This window comes from Corvus cornix, chromosome 2, assembly GCF_000738735.6.
Source record: "Corvus cornix cornix isolate S_Up_H32 chromosome 2, ASM73873v5, whole genome shotgun sequence".
NCBI lineage: Eukaryota > Metazoa > Chordata > Aves > Passeriformes > Corvidae > Corvus > Corvus cornix.
In genome coordinates this window covers 43,236,587-43,256,764 of record NC_046333.1, presented here as the reverse complement: position 1 = coordinate 43,256,764, position 20,178 = coordinate 43,236,587, and the positions used below count along the sequence as shown (strand labels likewise).

Below are 20,178 nucleotides of genomic sequence, written 5' to 3'. Positions count from 1 at the left end.
TCTTGGCTTTTCTTCCCATGTATGTACATTTCAATGCTGGTCTACGAATGGCAGCAGTTTTCTGGCCTGAATACTCCAGACACCTTCTTAAGATCAAGATTCATCGAAAGCAAAGAGATAATTTGCTTATAATAGTATGCATATAGATAAGGTTTACATATCTGATATAGAATTCTAAAATGCTTATATGTATGCACAGAACCTCTTACCCTGACTAAATATTGAAAATCTCCCAGCACCACCTACTACGGCTTTATGAAAGAGATGTAAATGAAAAAATAAACAACTTCTTTTTTTATTTTAGTTCTCTAGAGAATTAAGAGAACAGGCAGTACTTGAAACACATTTCATGAACTGTCATAACCAAGACAGACTGACTGACATAAGATCCACCACAGCTGAATGGTCAAAGATGCATAACAAAATGTATGACTATTTCAATTAATGAATGAAAAAAGTTTCTCTTAGTCAGTCATATAGTACCAATTGGCCTTATACAAGCCTTACTGAACATTAAAATGTGTGACAATCAGGTGTATAATGAAAAAATCAAAGTGAAAAGAGAATTCTGTTTTGGGCAGAACACGATCAGGGGACATCAACTGAACAAAATGAAGCGGATTGTTCTAAGCCATGTTGAGTCTAAGACTTCCACTGTGCACAGTCAGTAGACTGGGACTAAATTCAGATATATCTATTCCTACCTAGTACAGTATTGGCGTTTACTTGCTTATACTTGGTGACAGACATTTCCTTTTAGATTTCCTGCCAAATGTCACTTGGTGGGATCACAACGCATACAATGGGGCAGACACTGAGGAGCCTCTTGTGGTTACCAACAACTTGTCCTATTTCCACAGAGAGGCATTTCAAATTAAGGTTTAAATGGGCAGAGGGAAACAAAAATTCAGCTTTAATCTCAACTAATCATTGTCATTCCCTCTAGACCTAGAGCCATTCCACCATCAAGATGCAGCTGCATCACTAACAAGGGGCAGCTACTCAGCTCAGTGTTCGACCTTTTCAATTTGAGAGGTCACAAAGCAATTCTCCTCAAGAGACCAGGTCAGCTTAGGACACAGGAAGTTTGCAGGTTTATTTGTTTAGATTTTTTCTTTTATCACAGTATTAATAAAATAACTAGTCTTTCAAGAACTGTTGTAATTTATACATGCCCATGGATGCAGTAATGCCTAGCAGGGTTCAGGGTGGTCAGATGATCTGTGACCAGCTGTCATAGACAACAGAGGTTACAGCAGGGTGTTGAACTTTGAGCTCTTGCTCTAAGACAGTCCTCTTCAGAAACACTGAAGAAGATGGATGGCACAGCTAGAGCTCAGAGAGGAAGATATGAAAGCAAATGTCCAGCGTGGAAGAGAAACCTTCCCTCACTTATGCAAGATGACAGATACCACTTAGATTTTTCTCACTGGTTTACTTGTACATGCAATTAGAAAGTCTGTTTGCATTTCATTTTCATTTCACTGTCATCTTTTACCTGTGACTTCAAATTACTGTATCACAACGGTGGCACAGACTTTGAGAGGAATTGACAGTTTCTGAGGCCTCAGCTTCAGAAAAAGGTGAATGTCACATGAAAGTAAAAACACTTTGAAACATTCTGTTAAGTTAGTGAAGCTACAGAAATGTATCTCAAGTTATGGGGAAGAGGTTAGTATATCAAGAGGGACTACATGGAAAGTCACAGTATCCAGTGGATGCTATAAACAAGCACAGCAATGAATCATGACAAACCCATTACTAGTTACTAAAACAAAATTCTGGAACTGACACTTGTTCCAGTTCCTTCAAAACTAAGCAAAATGAACAAGAATAAAATTGGCACGGCCATAACATTTCACCAAGCAAAATTCTTAACTGTAGACAGGAATTAGTCTCAAGTGAAATGTCAGTTACTTTATTGCTGTCAGCTCAGGATACATTGCAATGATGAAATCATTGCAAAATGTAACTCAGGACTTTGAAAGATAAATTCTTTCACATTGAAAAAATGAAACTGCTACCCAACCTTCACTTACTCTGAAGTTAACCTGAATAATAATTTTGAGAGTTGTCTGGTCAGGGTGAGTAAGAAACATTAGCTGAAATACCATATTAGCAATTTGGAGACTTGCTGGCAACTTGAGTATTTTTTTTAGATGAAAAAGTGTAGATGGTATACTGAGCACATGAGAAAGAGTGTCAGCTTAATGTAATGTACTGCTACAGATATATTTTTTTCTAAAGTAAATTGAATGTTTGAGACAAATGAGAATTCCTTGACCGCTTTTTCCTCTCAGCATCAAATACATCTTTGTCACCATTTTTACCACTCAGGTTCAAAATGAGATCTACATCAGCCCCTCTTCATCTTCCAATATATTCAGATCTCATCTGAAACTTTGTCATTGTTCTTGTTGTTTTGCGTAAGATCTATATATATATGAGTCAACCTGCCTATACATCAAAAATTCTCATTTACCCCACTTTCTCATGAGATTCAACTTCCCTCCCAGTCAATCTATGCAGTGCACAGTTTCTAAAATGCTCATCTCACTGGTTGTCAAAGTTTTCAGTAACTGTAAAGACAGTAATCTTGAATGATCAACTCTCATCAGCAATTTTACATTATTCTTCTTGTTTGAATCTTTAGTATTGCATACTATGATACGGTACTGGAAGACAATGTGAGTAAAAACCCTTGTAGAAGCCGGTCTTTCACTACTACTACTACAAATGCAGTGAGCCAATACAATCTACTCCAATACCTAATGATGTATCTTTACTGGTAGTGTATTTGTTGTTCCTTGCCCAGATTTCTTTTCTAGTGAGCAGTTATGTGATGCTTAGCTGCCTACTGTGGTTAAACCACAACACCACCCTACAATTATTTCTGTTGCAGCTGGATCTCCTCACAGCTTGAAAACACAGAATCAGAGGAGCTTGGCATACAAAAAAATCAGACAAACAAAATGTTGAGACATTGTCTGTAAAACAAAAAAGCCAAAAAAGAGTAATGGCCAGTTCAAGACACACCTTCTGTGTTGTAGGGTTTGATTTTATTCCATGTTTCCAGAAGGTGGAATCTTAAAAGAATGCTAGCTTCTTTCATGCTTAGGAAAGTCCACATCTGCAAGCATTAGGGCAAAGTAAAACTGCATCAGGAAAGAGGGACCTAAGAAAAATGCTCTTTGCTGAAAAAAAAAAAAAAAAAAAAAGAAAAGAAAAGGAAAAGAAGACTATCAGACTATTCAATGCCTGTTAGTAAGCTTTCTACTGAACGTTTTCCTCTTAAACCCACTGGTTTAAGTCCTTGTAATCCACTTTCTACCTACACATTGTTCTTTCTCAAGCTCATATGGCTCGACCTAGGCTGATCCATTACTCGTGGAAGAGGACACTATGAGTCTGAAGCTTTTGAGCATAACAGAAAATGGACGATTACCCCAAATATTACTGAAAGCTAATTCAAAACTCTGGCAAAAGACTGACTATCTGTATTAGGAGGTATCTAACATGCTTAGGGACTAAACGATAATTAACAATAGCTCTACAAGACTAAGCACTCCAGTCAACATACAAAAATTATAGCATGAGTCTAACAGGACACTTTTATCCCAATCTGGGTAAGCTGTTACAAATAGTGAAATGATGTTCACTCAGCCCACATTTGCCCTCTTCTCAGATAAAATGACTCACAGCAGAAATTATAACCATGACTGATCATACACTATTACTGTAAATTAATGTAAAAATCTAGTCTCCCCCAACAGCAATGAAACAGCAACAATTCTAACACTCTAATTCCTGGTATATGTCAGTTTTGAATACTTGAATATTGACTTATAGGTAGAACTACGTATTTTTTATCTAATATACAAGAATTTAGACTGCTTATTTAAAAATTGCGAAAGACGAGAACAAAAAATGTTTAACATAACGAAAAACAAGTTAGGACTTTCTACAATCACTGAGACTACAGAGTGCACAGGAGCACTATTAAAGTAACCCAGCCTCTCAGCAGGATTTGTAACAGCTGACAGTGCCACTTGTTCATTCTGTATGTGTACCTCAATCCATTCCAGTTGTGCAAAATGTCAAAGTGGAGCTCTATGTCCAGTGACAGCAGCTGCTACTGTCCTTTGCTCCTCTCCACTCAGTTTTGTAAGGACTGAACCTTGTGATAAATTGATTCTGAATTTGTGGATAATTACAGCACGACTGCACCAAACAGATATCTGATATCATCATCATTTATAGTTATTAAGAATTAACATTAACTTCTATCTGTCCAATATGCGCTTTCATTTCTTCTCAGGTACCTAACTCCCCACACTTCACCCCAAAGAATGTACTTAAGGCTCAAGATAAAAGCTGTAAGAAACAAAAGACTGGGCAGCTTTTCCATCTCTGCACACAGAAGTTTGACACTATCTTGAAGGTGTGTCAAATCAGCCACCAACTTCAGTGGTCAAAGGTGGGAACCAAAAGCAATCAGCAAGTTGCTTGGGTCAATACACATTTCTGAAAAATGTGTAGTATGAAAGGGGCCACAAGCAGCTGGCAATCAGCTGAAAATGCAGCAGGCACATTCTGCCTTATACATATCTCATTCCATCTATCCCTTAAATCTCTTTCCAATTCCCTGACTTGCAGTGGAGCCTCAACTGTCATCTTGCACCTAAATCAAGCAGTCTGCAAATCAAGACTCTTGGGAAGTATAACAAATAAGAGTTGGGACTACAGCACAAATCCAAAAATCAAAATAGTCTTCTACTAGGCAAAACTGGCCCTGACTACAGAAGGTAATCTTGTGAGAAAGGGACAAAGCATACAGTATTTATACTGCCTTACAGTTTTTTTCACAAATCTATATAGGAACCAATTTTTAGTTTGAAAAGAGAATTGCCTGAAACAAACTTACTTAAAGCAATACACCAAGTGCCAACATAAAATTTCAAAGGGCATTTCACGATGATGTGTTTCTCTAGAAAATTGTGAAGTAAATTCACAAACAAAAGGTGAAATTTACCCTCATTCATAAAACATCCTCATTTAATTCTAACTGGCTGCTGCCTTTGAAAAGTACACTTGAAAAAAAATTCAACATGTCCTACCTGTAATGCACACACTTCAACAATCTAAAACTATAGGTTTTTTATTCCTTTGGTTTTATTTCTCAAGGCACCAACTCCTGACTGAATGCTTTAAAGGTGTTTTATGCAAAATGAACATATACCACTCATGTTTGGAAGAAACCTTTCCACTGACTGGGACACGGATTTCCTCTTATTACAGGAAGTCAGCAACTTCCTGCCTGTTGCACTTTCCTCTACTTGCACTCACTCACTGTTCTTTCACGCAGCCACAAAAATTAAACTTACAGGTATCCAGATTTTTTCATACTTGAAAATAAAAGAATATCTTCAAAATTATCTGCTACATATTTTCATGAAGCAGTAAAACTGGCAGGAACAACCAGTGTGAGTTTTACGTACAAATGTGAATCTACAGTGAAAATCAACAGAGCTCAAATCTTTGTGCCATTAGCCTAGACTGCTCAATGCATTGGACATAAAGGTTATGGGGTATAATGAACCTTAAAAGGTATTGTCACAAGAAGTACCAGGTTTAGTCTGAAAAAAACAAACCAAATGATATAGATATACATATATAAGAATTGCCCAGTTACACATTTCAATTTATTGGCTTTCCCCAAAATGTGTATATTTATTAGCATCATAGGCCAAAGTGTAAGTGATGTGAATACAAAATAAGTCAGGCCCAAAGGAGGAGAAACACTATGCTATTGACTCATGAATAACTGAAAAACAAGCAAGGCTCCCACTTGTATTTTTTTTTAAGTACGTGGTGCCAACAAAAGTAACAGGCTGTATATTCTGCAGGTGCCCAAGTCACTGTTTGGAAAGCATAGTTAAGTTTTATAGGAAGCAGGACATGCAAAACAAACGTGAGTATCAGCAGAGAGCCACTCGTCTCACTAAAGAAATTAATAACGCCATTATCGTTCCCAGCACAATCATCAAATAACTTACCAGATATACATTCAGAGAAGTATACTAAATGTTCACTTCCAATTTTCATTAGCATTAGTACTATTTTCCTTCTAGCAAAGAAACCCAGAATTGGTTTGTGTTGGAACGGATCTTAAGGATCATCTAGTTCCAACCTCTCCTGCCCTGAGCACGGACACCTTTCACTAGACCAGGCTACTTAGGGCCCCATCCAGCCTGATGTGGAATATGTCCATGAAGGGAACATCCACAACTTCTCTAGGCAACCTGTTCCCGTGCCTCACCACCCTCATAGAAGAGAATTTCTTCCTAATACCTAATCTAAAGTGATCCTATTGCAGTCTGAAGCCATCACCCCTTATCCCATTCACTGCATGCCCATGTAAAAAAAAAATCCTTCAGCTTTCTTGTAGGCCCCTTTAGGTCCTGGAAGGCTGCTCTAAGGTCTCCCTGGTGTGTTCTCTCCAGGCGGAAGAGCCCCAACTCTCTCAGCCTGTCTTCACAGCAGAGGTGCTCTAGCTCTCTGGGCCATCTTCATGGTCCTCCTCTGAACTTGCTCAGGTCAGAGTTAATATCTTGCTCAGAGTAGACATAGCAGGTTCTCTGTTATGTCTACTCTTTCACTCTACTTTTTCTACATTGCTTACTATTTAACATGTTTAAATTACTTTTCGTTTCTCCCATTTAACCAAGATTTATTCAATATTTTACAATGCACTCCTGTATTAGCAGTGATGAGATAGTATAAAATCTGGGTTTACTAAATCTTTCCCTTTGAGTTGTTGTTTGACCTTGAGTAAGTCACTTTCCTCTCACTGAAAATTATTAATGCTATTTTCATTTATAGATGAAAGGCTCTACAAAACTACTAAACATTAATCATGAATAATCCAGATAAAGTTTAGCTAATAAAAAGGTACAAGAAATCAAAGTACCAACTTGACACTGGATCCTCTTATTCATTTTTATACTGCAAGCAAGCATGCTGATATAAGCATGATAATGAAATAAACATGAAACATACCACCTGAGCCTTGAAAGTCTTTAGTTTTAAAAGAGGTCCAACTTACATGGGAAAGGTCAGTGGGAACACTGACAAAAACTTTTAAAGCAAAGATGATAAAGAAAACTAGTAACTTTTTAAGAGAATAATATTAATTTTGAAAGAGAATCTGTTGGGGAAGATCAGAAAATACAACTACAGTTTTCAACACTGCAGCTTGTCAGGCTTCAATCAGTAAAATATAGGCAGATCTTTCGCCAGATATAAATGTTGCCTTACTGTGAACAATGAAAGGTAGGAAAAAAAGAAAAGGTTTGAGGAAAGAGTGTGCTTATCCACATAATATTGGATGCAGGAGCTACTGGTCACATCCAACACCGCTAATGGAAAATATCAGGACCCAGAATACAACCATCATTAACACCATGTGAAATAAACGAAGTTAAAAAATATAACTAAATGGCTAGCATGCTGGCAAATCAAACTGCTTGCTGACACATCTAAAGCATAGCAGATAAGAAATGATTATCAGTGTTGCTCAAGTAACGACTGAGCATTAAGCTGTTTTTTAACAATTGAGGAAAGAGGGCTGAGCATGACACTGGGAAGGTAGATTATAAACACAGCATTGTAAAATTTGTAAAATAATTACACATTACCATGCATTGCGAAAACATTCACCTATATAAAATTAACTATCAACAAGAAAATTATTATGATTAACAAAACTCAGGATCAGCATAGTAAATCCTTACAAACTGACAAGAATTTGAGGAGCTCCATGGTACGGCAGTTAATCCACAATCGGAAAGTTTTTTGTAACTTCATTTAAAACATCTGCTGTTGGCCACTAAAGTCACAAAACAATGGCCTGGATGACAATTCATTTGACACCAGGTACAATTCTTGCACTAGCATTACAGTGAAGTCTAAATGCCAAAAATTTACTTCTACAGTTCCAGAAATATTCTTTAACAATTTCCATCCCTTACTTAAATTCAAGTCTATTCTCCATGTGCATGACACAACTACACTTCTTCCCAACAAGAAAAAGAAAAGGCCAAAGGCCCACTTGTGTAAAATCCAGAGACTACATAAAAATAGCATTAATTATAAAGCAGGCACAATCCAGGTTTCAAGAAACATCATTCAGACATTCATTACCTGATAATTCAGAACCAAAGGATCCTGACTGTATGTGGGTCTAAAGGTTAAATACAACAGCTCACTCAGAAGGTGGCGATAGTAGAGGTCTGTTATAGACCATCAGCTCAAACTATGAATAGTAGGATTTTTTTTTGTAAGCCCTATTTTTAACGTGCTGAAAGAAAAAGGTCAAACTGAAGTCTTTAATACTGAAATCTAGTATCTCAGGATCTTAAGCTGCCAACAGTAAAAACATCCATTTTTAAAAAGTTATTACCAACAGTTTTCTAACAGCACTCACCATAACCAGAGAAATTACCACGTATTCCATTATAATAGCTACAATGAGTAAGTCACTGGAGTAGAAATTTGGCATAGCCTAAGAATTACTGATCATGATCAAATTACATATCTGGATAGAGATTACTAACTTTTATATAAATATACAAGGTACATCAATGCTCATATTCCTGAGTTTTCAAAATTTCAGAAGCTAAAAAGTGTTATGAATAAAATGAATTGGGAAGAAAAATCTTAGACAGAAAAACATGAAAACAGAAACTTCCCTAATGGCTTTTATCTTTGGTCAGGCAACTCTACAGCTAGCAAAAGGACAAATTTCGTACAGTTTTGGCTACAGCTCAGCCTAGTTTCTCAGAACCTGATTTTTTTTTAAAAAAAGAAGTTAAAAAAATAAGCAGGATCAATAACTTAGAACAGGGGAGGCTGGATCACCATCAAAATAAACTACTGTTGCAGAGTGTAGAAACTGAGAGACACAAAACATCCACCCATGACACCACCAAGGGTGTAAGTACAAACACCACCTCAACAATAACAGAGGCCCATAACTAGACAGAGGTGGCACAAGTGTTAAAAATTACAAGGACAGATCAAAAATAGTCAATAAATACTTTCATTCTATAGTTGGAAAGATTCAAAATGGTATAATCGTATCACATTATATTGATTTTCCTTCCAACTCATTTGTTAAGCAGATGTTCCAGATCAGATGTTAAAAAACATTGTGAGAAAAACATTTTAAATCAGCATATTTGTTAAACTTATCTCAGAGTCCTAGAGTAGTCAGCCCAGCAAATCTTTGATCTGCTGATGCTCTTTTAAAACTACATATTTTAAAATCTGTATGTGTCTTTAAATGCTAGGGACTGCCACCATGCAGAGGAGTGAAAACACAGTGTCAAAGGTACAAATCAAGTTTAAGGCAGTTTGATATGATAGAGAATTCAGATGAGATAACAAGAACTAAGGAAAGACAGATGCATTCAAATGTATTCAAACAATAATTGCATGCCTTATTTTTAAATAGTGGCAAAGATGAATCACTGAAACAAGTCATCCAGAAAAGTAAATGGTAGATTCTCAGTATCTTGATACACTTTAAAAAAAAAAAAAAAAAAATCTTAGCCAACCAGAAGTTCAGAAATCAAACCCATTGAGACAAAAACTGATGCTGTAATATATTTAAGGTGAAATGTTCATGTATTAAGATAGATGCAGTACTTAATGCAAGTCAACTTCAGAAAGCACATGAACTTTTCACATACACAACTAGATTAATTAGTAGCATGGTAGTAATGGTCTTTAATAAACCTAAAATAACTATTTGCCAGCCCATTAACAGAGCAAAAAGCCCTCCAAATTAAATAGTACAGAAGGATAATGTTGGGGGTTTTTAAATAGAACAGCATGGCACTGTCTCATTTCTGTTGCATTCAATTCAGTATCAGTGACACCTGATTCTCCCTAGTATTTTCAAACCATTTCCAAAGAGAGTCAGTGCTTTTGGGAAACCTACACCTAACCATTAACAGAGGCAGAATACCCATTTCTATTCTGTTTGGTAATTCATCAACTTTTATCCAAAATAAATGTTAAATGTTCAATGTTCATCTCCAAGGTCTGGATGCAGTTTGACTAACTGCTCCAGCTTGGCTCTTGCTTATTTCAACTGTCACAGTGCAAATACAGTCAACTGTTTCTTCTCAAGGACTGTCACACATGGATTCACGTAAGATTCAGAGAAACCACGTTTTTTCTATTCAGTGCCATTAAAAAGAGCAGGAGTTATCAGATTATAATCGAGGACCTCAAACTACGTAACTTGCAAGTCCTTTTTGTGAAAGTAGTTGATCACATAAGTTGCAGCATCAGAAAAATGATAACACTAGGGCAAGTGAGAAAAACATTCTTAAGTAAAACACACACCACAGTAACAACCTTCCTAAAAACTGGAAATGGTACCAGCTATGCCTTGTGGAGGTCAAAACCCGAATTCAAGCCTCACTAATGTAACAACCAAACACAGGCAAGCAACTCCTTCTATCATGTTTAACAGTTCTCCTTGTCCTCCTCTGAAAGCACAGCTCACCCAAAGATGTGTGTTTTTACAGAATATAGACTGAACTGCTTTGGGCCCTTTCCTGGGCCAAAAGAAGAAGCATACAAAACCTACAGCTTATTTGCTTCAGAGCAGTGTAGAGCCTAAGTCAAACAGTTTAGATAACATACCGCATTTGCACTCAGTAGACATCACTGGCTCCTGCTCCAAAATGCTCTTACACGTGCTAATCAACAAAGCCTCCAATGGACTAGGAACTGATTATCTTAGAAACTGTCTATCCTCCACAATTCTCAGCAACAGCTGTTGTCAATTACAGCAGCATACCTAACAGTTTAAGATAAAACTCCTAAGGATGGAATGCAAAGTAAACTTTCTAAGACTTCATCAACAGAATTCCTTTCAGGGCAAAGTGTAAACCAGTTCCTCGCACAGCCCTTCCCGAGTGAAAAATGAAGCTGTAATAGCAAAAACAACCTGGAGACAGCAAAGATGATCTCTACTTTAGCATACATTATAGGCAGGCAGAGAATGTATAACACATTTCCACCAAATCACATTTTTCTTGCACATCAGTACAAGGTAACAAAGGCTAAAAGATTGAAGTGCAAACAAAAGAGAAAAGCACAACATTCAAGTAAAGCCAAGATGGTTATGCAAAGAAGGAAAAATGTGAGAGGAGTGTTCTCACTTATATTTCGTAAAGGTAAGTGCCCTTCTCACAAGTGGCAAAGTACTTTCAGAAAACCACTGAACCAATTTTGTGCGGCAACTGAGCTTTGCTAATATTGCAGCTTAAACAGAAAAACTGTTTGCAAACATCACGTTTCTGGCTTTTCTCAGATTTACAAGAAGGTTAAATGAAGCAAAACATGCAAGAATCTCATCAGTTTAATTAATTGTTGAACAAAGCTACCAGTACAAGCCTTACTTAGTCACATTCCCATCCAAAAAGCTGGAGAACGGACTCTAGTTTTCATCTCACTGACAAAAGGATGCCATTAATACCTTTTCAAATGTTCAGTTTTCACAGGAGTTTACTGTATCTGTAGTACCTAAATTATGAAGCCACCATAAAATCTAGAGGCAGGAAAAAATGCACCATCTTTCCAGTATGCACTTACACATCTAGTAATTGCTCATGGTCTCATACTTTGCTATGTACTGAAATTCACTACTTGTATGGGCCTGTAGGTTCACAGCTCATACAGCTCCTATTGTTGGCTCAAATTTCAAGCAAGAAAATATACAAAAAAAGGTTTGAAATTGACCAGTTTATTTGGAATAGGCTGTGTTTGTTTACCTGAAATCTGAACTTATTTCAACATAGTATTAATTTTAACAACTTCAGCAATTGCTACTATTTATATACATCCATGACTCTTATGGGTAAAGCATTTAGGCCCCACACAGGCCATGTGTGTCAGAAAAAAAAAAAGAAAGTCTGACAACTGGTAATCACACTTGTGTTAACTCACAATAACAGTTACTACAGTAACAAAAAGAAGAAAAAGGACTGGTTTCAAAAATAGAAATCATTATCACCCACAATGTAATTTTCTTATTGCCCAGTTTTAGATCTTACAGTATTTCAACCTGAGTTGGAAAAATAACAGTGGATGATGATTTAGAGAGAGATATGATCTAGGACTAATTTAACTGAATGTTTCATGAACCTTAAATTCTTAAAAATATTTTCAATAACAACAATCAGCCCACATGTTATTGGAATGTATTTTGGAATCTTTAGTTTCCACAGAGTATTATCAGTAAATAGTTGAACTAATGTGTGACAAGTAACAGAACTGACAAATAATTTTAATGAAGTTTCTTTAGTCTCTAAGAGACTTATGCAGTGCTTTTTAACCAAGTTTCAGATCTTTGTAAGGGAAGGTAAGCAGGATTACAGAGATTCAAGTGGAGAATGGATACTGTGGAGTGGAGTGGCAGAGCTAGAAGTGTATTATTTTCTCCCAAGTGCCATCCCAGTACATTTTGTACATGATTCTTTCACATGTACTCTTTTATGAGTATACCACCAAAGCAATACTATGCCAATAGGATGGAACAACTGTTTCTTAAAAGCAAACCATAAAGCCTCCAGGATGTGTAATACCACAGGGCATGTAGCTAAACTGAACTACTGATGGATATAGTACAGCAATCTCACTGTATGAAACTCTCAAACAGCTAAAATGTGTTAATTGCAGCCCTTACACAGAAATGCAGACTTGTACACCACTTGAACTGCTGTATCCCAAAGAAAAACGTGTGATGGTTAAACATCTACCACTGATGGCAATGGACAGCTAGCACAGACTGAGTCAGGTAGGTGAGAACAGGGAGGTAGACAGGCTCTGGGGCACGAAAACTGGAGGGAAGGCAAGCTGCTTCTAAAAACTCTTTTTTGAAGGCCTGGAGGGAAAAAAATAATCATGAAGACCCTCAACTTCCCTCTTCAGCCATCGGAATCACCAACAACAATTTAAAAAGACCCCAAAAAAAAAAAACAACCCAACAAACCAACCCAGAGAGAAGGAAACCTTGTGACAAATCTGCCTCCTCCTCCCTCCCTGCTCTCACCTCCCGGCAGCGAGGCTCTGGCTGCACAGCTTCCTGCCGGGGAGCATCTGCCCTCGGCACGCCCCGGGCCGCCGCCGCTCCCGGCGGGACCCCGCGGGAGGAGGGCGGGAGAGGCCGAGGAGCGGCGGCGGCGCGGGGCGCGCAGGCCTCGGCGCCCGCCCGGCCCCGGCGCTGCCACTGACGGCCGGGGAAGGGGCTCGACGGGGTCCGGGGCTCGGGGCGGCGCACTGCGGCTGCGGGGCGGCCGGCGGGGAGAGGGGCAAGCGGGTGAAGGGGAGCAGATGCTCTGGGGCTGGTTTTACCTGCTGCTGCTGCTGCCTGCAGTGGCATGAAGATCTGGCTCAGCCTCTCTCTCTCTCTGTCACTCCCTCCCCGCCTCCCTCCTTCCTTCCTTCCCTCCCTCCCTCCCTGCGGCGCGGCGCGGCGCACAGACCCCCGTGCCGGCCCGACGCCCTGCGAGGGACGCGGGGCAGGGGGAGGCAGTGGGGGAGGCCCGGGGAAGGGAAGGGAAGGGGAAGGGCTCCCTGCCCGCCCGCGGGGACGCGCGGTGGCACCGCCCCGCTCCCGCCGCGCAGGCGCCCGAGCCCGCGGCCGCCCGGCGCCTGCTCCTTGTTCCTGCTCCGTGCTCCTCGTGTCTGCTCCCGGGTGTCCGGGGCTGCGGGGCGCCGGTGGAAGAGGAAGGGCGAGCATGGGGCTGCCCTCGCGGCTTGGCCGGCGCCCGCTTCTCGCCATCCGCGCTGGGCAACAGCAGAAGGGCGCCGGGTTGTTTGAAACGGAAGGGTTTGCGTTTCTTCGGGGCCTTTCGGCCTCTTGAGGAAGCCCGATCTGCTTGTATTTACATAAAGCGTGCGCAGAGTGTTGTTACCAGTCACGCAATGCGTGGTGAGGGCTGGCGGGAAGGGGCTTAAAAGGAAGGTATTTTAAAGTGAGTCCGTAACGTGGCTCTTTGGGAGCGGCTGGCCGTGTCAGACCGCTTGGGAAACGTCCTGGTGGAAGGAGTCAAGTGCCCGGCTGGAGCTCTGGGCGGCCGGAGGTGGGTGCTGCCCTCCCGGGGCGCTTGTCAGCCCCAGCAGTGGGGTCACTGAGCGCGACCCTACAGCACGGTAACAGCTCACTGGGACGAATGCGTCAGTTCCCAAGGCACACTTGGACCGCTGGCACGCGATTGAGATCAGTCAAAAAGATCACTTACTTAAGTTTCGGAAAATCCGTTAAACCTGCCGTTTGCTTGGCATGGGCCCTTCATTAAAAATCATGAAGGAATGTGAACAGAGGAGTCCCAAGTATTGAAGAGTTCATTTTCCTTGCAAAAACAGCCTTCAAGAGGTGTATTTATGCATGAGTTTGAAGGTGTTGAGAAGCGCCTTGTGACTTAGGTTGCTCCTTGTGACCATTTTACAGTGTCTCATTATATGTGCTGTTGCGCTAAGTATGCAAGCTTTTCTTTGGAGACACCAGTGCAAGACAGAAAGGGGAAACTAGCGACATACTATGTTATAGATGGTAGCTGAAGCAGAAATATTATTTGAACCTAAGTCTTGGAAAAATAAGCCTAAATCTGGCATGTTTGACTATTAGAACGTGCTTCAAGGTAACAGGAAGAAAGATGATCTATCTGAGATACATCTAGAAATGAAACAAGAATAAAACTTTTTACATTTAATAAAAATTGCATGATGAATGTATGGTATCTAATCTCTGCAGACATTTCTTATAATTCCCTTGATTCCCAGAAAGGAACTTTTTTGCTTTTTGGGTGATTTCAGGGCAAGATAATCAGCCTATCTATGTGGTTTTGCCAGAGATACTTAGAGAGGAAATCTCAACTCCATGTCAGTCTACAGATGTTTTTGATTCCCAGATGTTTGATTAAGAAAAGAGAGACCAAAGTAGGTTCCGGCCTGCTGATGATAGTGTTTTACAGCCACACATTTACATTTTTTGCTACATCAGATTGTTTAAAGTAGAAAGCGCCATTTAAAGTTAAATTCTTGGTAGATTTAAAATTAAAAGGCTTAGGACAAAAAACAAATGAAGACATGAGAACTTCCTTGCATGTCCGCATATCCATTAATTTCAAACACATAGTTTCATTTTCTGTTTGCAATAAAGATCTTCTGTTTGTCGCTCCTTACATTTATTTTGTGTTAGAGCAGATCTTGATATTAAAAAAGCCAAGCAGTCAAGCATATATTTTTTTTCTAGTAATACCATGTTTTGAATACCTTGAACAGCTCAGTGATGAAAATACAATTTTGTTCGACACAGGGCACAGCATTTGATTTAGAAATAATACAGCCATCTACAGTCAGTCTGCATATATCACAGTGACCTGTCCACTATAAATACATGGAAGTGGCTATTTTCTGCTTTTGCAATACAGTGCATTTTAGATAAGAAGATATGCAAAAGTAGTGTGTGCTTGGGAGATGAAACTGTGAAGAATTATAGCACATTATATGTTGAAGATATGGGTGTGTAGACGGGGCTCACTAGGTAAAGTTTGTGTTGAAAGTATCAAAACCTTTTCTTTGTAAGCCTGCAGATTTGTGCTACTGTTTAAAACAGGGAAAGTGTGCACCTGCCTTTGGCATATATTCCCACTCTGTCCTCAAGTCAGGCAATTGCGAGTTGTCTAAATAACTACTGGAGTAATTATATGAGCATAGGATATCTAATTGTGTGCATGCTTAGGGGATGTCTTAAAAGATTTGGCCCTCTCAGTATTCTCAATATGAAAATTTTCACATGGAAAATAAAAGCTGGAACAAAAGCCAGCAGGAAAAACAACAGCGGAGTCTGCCAAAAGTAGTTATTCTTGTTTCATTGGCAATCAATTGTTAGGCTAATCATAACACTTAGAATGCTATTTTAAGCAAGATTGGAGGTTCCACACCAAAATTAAAACATTGTAAGGAAATTAATCCCTTCTACTTATGCATCAATAAAGAGAAAATAAATTCCAAATATTACTAATTTCTGTATTCTCAAGATTATGGAGGGTTAAGGTCAATCTGCTTAGTTTATGTTCACAATACATCCTACTGCAGAGTCACAAGTAAAAGTGTGTAAACTTCATATAGGTAAAGAAAGTAATGTTTCTTATATTAGGTATTGACTGAAATATTCTTGAGGTTTTAAATATTTTTAACATTTTACATGGCTGTGCATTGCAATTATGAAAAATCTTGGTTTATATTTTGTTACATCATTAGCAGCGTTCTTCATTTAAGTAGTCTGGCCTGTAATCTGGCTAAGTTTTATACAAGTTCTTCACATCTCATGTGTAAGTGGTATCCATAGCAAAAAATGCATATGTTGCTTGCTAGCATTTTAGTTTCTCGTGCTTGGGAGGGAAGAGAGTAGCCCAGCTTTGTTACCATCTTTAGAATAAAGCCATTACATGCATTTGAACTAGTTAGGAGGATTTCATATAGTTTGAAAAAGTACAGTATAGGTTTACAAATTGAATAAAATATAAAGCAAAATTTCTTGACTTTTTCTCCTAGTTATCTCATGCAGACAGAATATAAAAATTCCCACAGATTTTTACTATATATTAGTGTGAATTATATACAAAGCATTTTATTGAATGCATATGCATGCATGATTTTGTGCATATGCAAATACATAAATATATATACACACACGTTAGTTGTATTTCAAATTGTTACAGCCTCTTGTTTGGATTTCATATTTGATCTGTAATCCAGGAGATTTTGAAATCTCAGGAATTTGAAGAAAATCTCAAGGAAGGTTTTATGACTGCAACTTCTCCCATGAGTCAAATAAAGCTACAACTCCTCTATCAACTGAATTCCAATAGAGAAACTGGGAAATACTTGTGGAGTACTTCTGTCATTTCTAGACCCTACAATGAGATGTATTCTATACACAGCCATTAAGAACAAAGCCATATTGATTTTAAGCTTGATGAACTTTCTTCCAGTAGAATCTGTTTGATGCCTTTGCCAGCTTGCAGTTTCCACTGTGACTATTCACTTAATCACTCTCAAGTTCTGCTTTTGTACATTATTTAAAAATATTTACCAATCATAAGGAGAATAATTAATTACAAGTTTTGTTCTGTCCTTTTCATTTTCCACCCAAGCCTTCTTGTGCAAAAAAGTAACCTCATTTTGCCTCTGAATGATAATAAGATTTGGCCATAGACATTTACACCATAACTTAAATGGGTCTTAAATAATTTTAAAATTCTTTGGTTTAGTGGAGCTTAGGTAAGCTCTTTGTGAACCTGTATGTCAAGTGATATGATTCAGTATAATTCTCCTATTATTAATTAAACTTCCCAAATACCTAATACAACATACTGTGTCTTCCTCCAGTAGAGAACCAAGCATCAAATGCTTTCTCAGTAAAATGCATAGCTTGACATTCTGACAGTTACATCAAACATGATGAAATGCATCGTGTAAGTTGGACAAAGATGCACGACTTAGTGTGTTCTGAAAAAATTTAAAGGAGTTAAAATGGAGTGAGCAAGAGGAATAAAGACTGATGAACTACTATTGGAAGGAATAAAAGGAATCATGTACTAGCTCAATTAAAATTTGCCAAGTGTGAGACTTCCTCTGAAATGTGTAAAGAAAGAGACCTGATCTTGTAACACACAGTGCACCAGCACAGAGTCATATCAGCATAATGTGGTGTACCACGTAGCTGTTGGGCCAGTGCACAGAGAGATGCAGAAACTGGATAGAGCAGAGCAAGGCTATGCACAGATTTAATGGAGAAAGGCAAAAAGAAGATAAACTGGATATCAGAAAAAGTTCCTTCTAAGAACATCCAAAAATAAACCATGATTCCTGTGAATATGAGTGACCAGGGCAACATTTTTGCATGTGGTGCCTTTGGTCCCAATTCAGGCAAAACCATCCATTGACACTTAAGTTCCATTGATTTCAGCAGAGCTTAAGTGCTTTCCTGAATCGAGGCTAATTAAGTGCATCACACACAAATACTTGTGTTCATAAATTGTTTACAGGATTGGGGCTTTAGGGCTTGTCTAAACAGAGACACTCAGGAAAATTAATCCAAATTAACCAAAGGTATGAATTTAAAGTGGATTAGTTAAACCACATTAAACCCCAGTGTGGACTGGGGTTTAATGTGGTTTAACTAATCCACTTTAAATTCACTGTTTTAATTATTTTGGATTAACTTTCCTGAGTGTCCCTGTTTAAGCAAACCCTTGGTGTATTGAATAAAGTCCCCAAATGAGTCAAAATTAAAGTACACCCCAATCTATATAAATAACAATTCTGCATCGGCAAGGGATGAAATCTTTAATTTTTACAATTCCATTGACTCTGTACCACCAATATGCTGAGGAACAGCAGCAATGAGATCAAGTATCAGTCTGTGAATATGGAGATGGAACTAAGCCATGAAACTCCAAGCTATGTAGGAAAGGCTGGTCTGAGAAAAAATCAGAATAAAAAACTAAATTTTCAGAACAGTCTTGTGTATTTCAGCAATATTAAATTGCAATTTAAAAATAAAGATCAGATTTATTTCCACTTAAGTTGGCAAGACTGGTGAAGGTACTGTGGCTGCCAATACAGTCTGTGATGGCTAGCAGGGAACCCAAAGCTGGCAAAAGAAGTAAGACAAGCCTTATTTATGTAAATAAGAAACCATTTGTATTTAATAATAAGCTATTACTTCTGATTAGCCACTTACATATGATATATAAATAAAGCACTAAAATAACAGTTGATATTATTATTTTGATAAATGAACATTTGTGTTCTTTTGAAAACTACAGTCTGATTCCCAGGGTAGCATTTGTTTAGAGTTCCACTGGAAGTGGGGAGACTTCATTACACTTTGAATTTGGGGGTCAGCACAGCAACCATATTCTTCAGGTGCATCAAAAATTAAATGAGGGGGGAAACATGGAATTGCAGCTATGCAGATTGAGTGTGGATAGATTTTTTTTAGTAAGTAGGCAAATAAATAAATAAATAATAAACCATTGATAACTACTCATTTTGGCATGAAATATCAGACATTCATGGCCAGACACCCAGCTGGTGTAAGTGGGCAGATGGTCCTATCTTTACTTAGAAATGATAAGTTTGGGAAAAATTTTGTTTGATTTTTTATTTTTTTAATTTAAGCAAAATCTGTTCCTCTGCTGAAAGTGACAATTCTTTAAATAAGAATATTGTTGAAAAAGGTTAGTCTTTTTGTATTCAAGTTGCGCAATTCAATTTTGATATTTCAAACTTGAAACTTGCTATGAGGCTAATACTATTTTACTCTACACTGATGAAAGTACCTGCAACCTGACTGCTTTCCAACTCTGGTAAGATACACGTGCGTGAGGCTGTCACAGCCTACCATAAAATAAAAAATTCCCTATGATTAAAGGAACCTTTACCCCTTATAGTAATATGTGCTCAGTGCTTGGTAACCAGTGATGCTCACTCAAAAGGCAATTCTTAAGAATTGTCTGCTTTGCCCATTTATTTGAAAATACTGCAAAGCAGTTTGAATGTGACAGGGACCATGTGGTTCTGGTCAACATCTCCTGCTGCCCCCACTCCCAGCAGAGCTTCACGGCTCTCTCTGAGCCCAGCCTTCCTCCGCAGTGGGACAGGTCTCCTCTAGCTGCTGACACTTTAAAGGGAAGGGGCTGAACCTAGTGAATTGGAGAAAGAAGCAAAGCAACAAGATGGGGGAGAAAGGAAACTGCACTGAAAGCTTGATGGGTGGGTGAGTATTACAGCTGGTGGTGAGGGTCAGCGGCTCTGACCCAGGAAGAGGTGACTGCTCCGGAGAGATGGTCCCGAAAGGAATCGCCTTCCCGAGGCCCGGTGTCTTCCCTCAGCTGCTGGCAGGAGGGCCCTTGCAGAGGCTGTCAGCTCTTTAGGGATTGTCAGCTCGTGATTCCAGCTCAGCTCTGCAGGGCAGCCTCCAGGCCAGACCAGAGAGAGACGAGAGGTTCGTGTGGCTAGTTCCGCACAGAGGTAGCTTTATTGTTGGTCCCCTCCGGCGAAGGGGAGAGCCAGGGACGAGAACCC

At 38.9% G+C, this 20,178-nt stretch overlaps 1 protein-coding gene across 5 annotated transcripts in view; it reads right to left on the bottom strand.

Annotated features, from left to right (window-relative positions):
* TBC1D5 (TBC1 domain family member 5) overlaps window positions 1-13,475 on the bottom strand; it is a 318,486-nt gene extending 305,011 nt beyond the window's left edge. For 4 of the 5 annotated variants that reach the window (XM_039571945.1, XM_039571951.1, XM_039571935.1 and 1 more), the window contains exon 1: window positions 13,432-13,475. The gene's annotated coding sequence lies outside the window, so the exon portion shown is untranslated. Of the gene's footprint in view, window positions 1-13,129; window positions 13,229-13,431 lie in introns of those variants that run through there. The other variant, XM_039571940.1, reaches the window with a different exon arrangement.
* Between the last annotated feature and the right edge of the window lie 6,703 nt (window positions 13,476-20,178).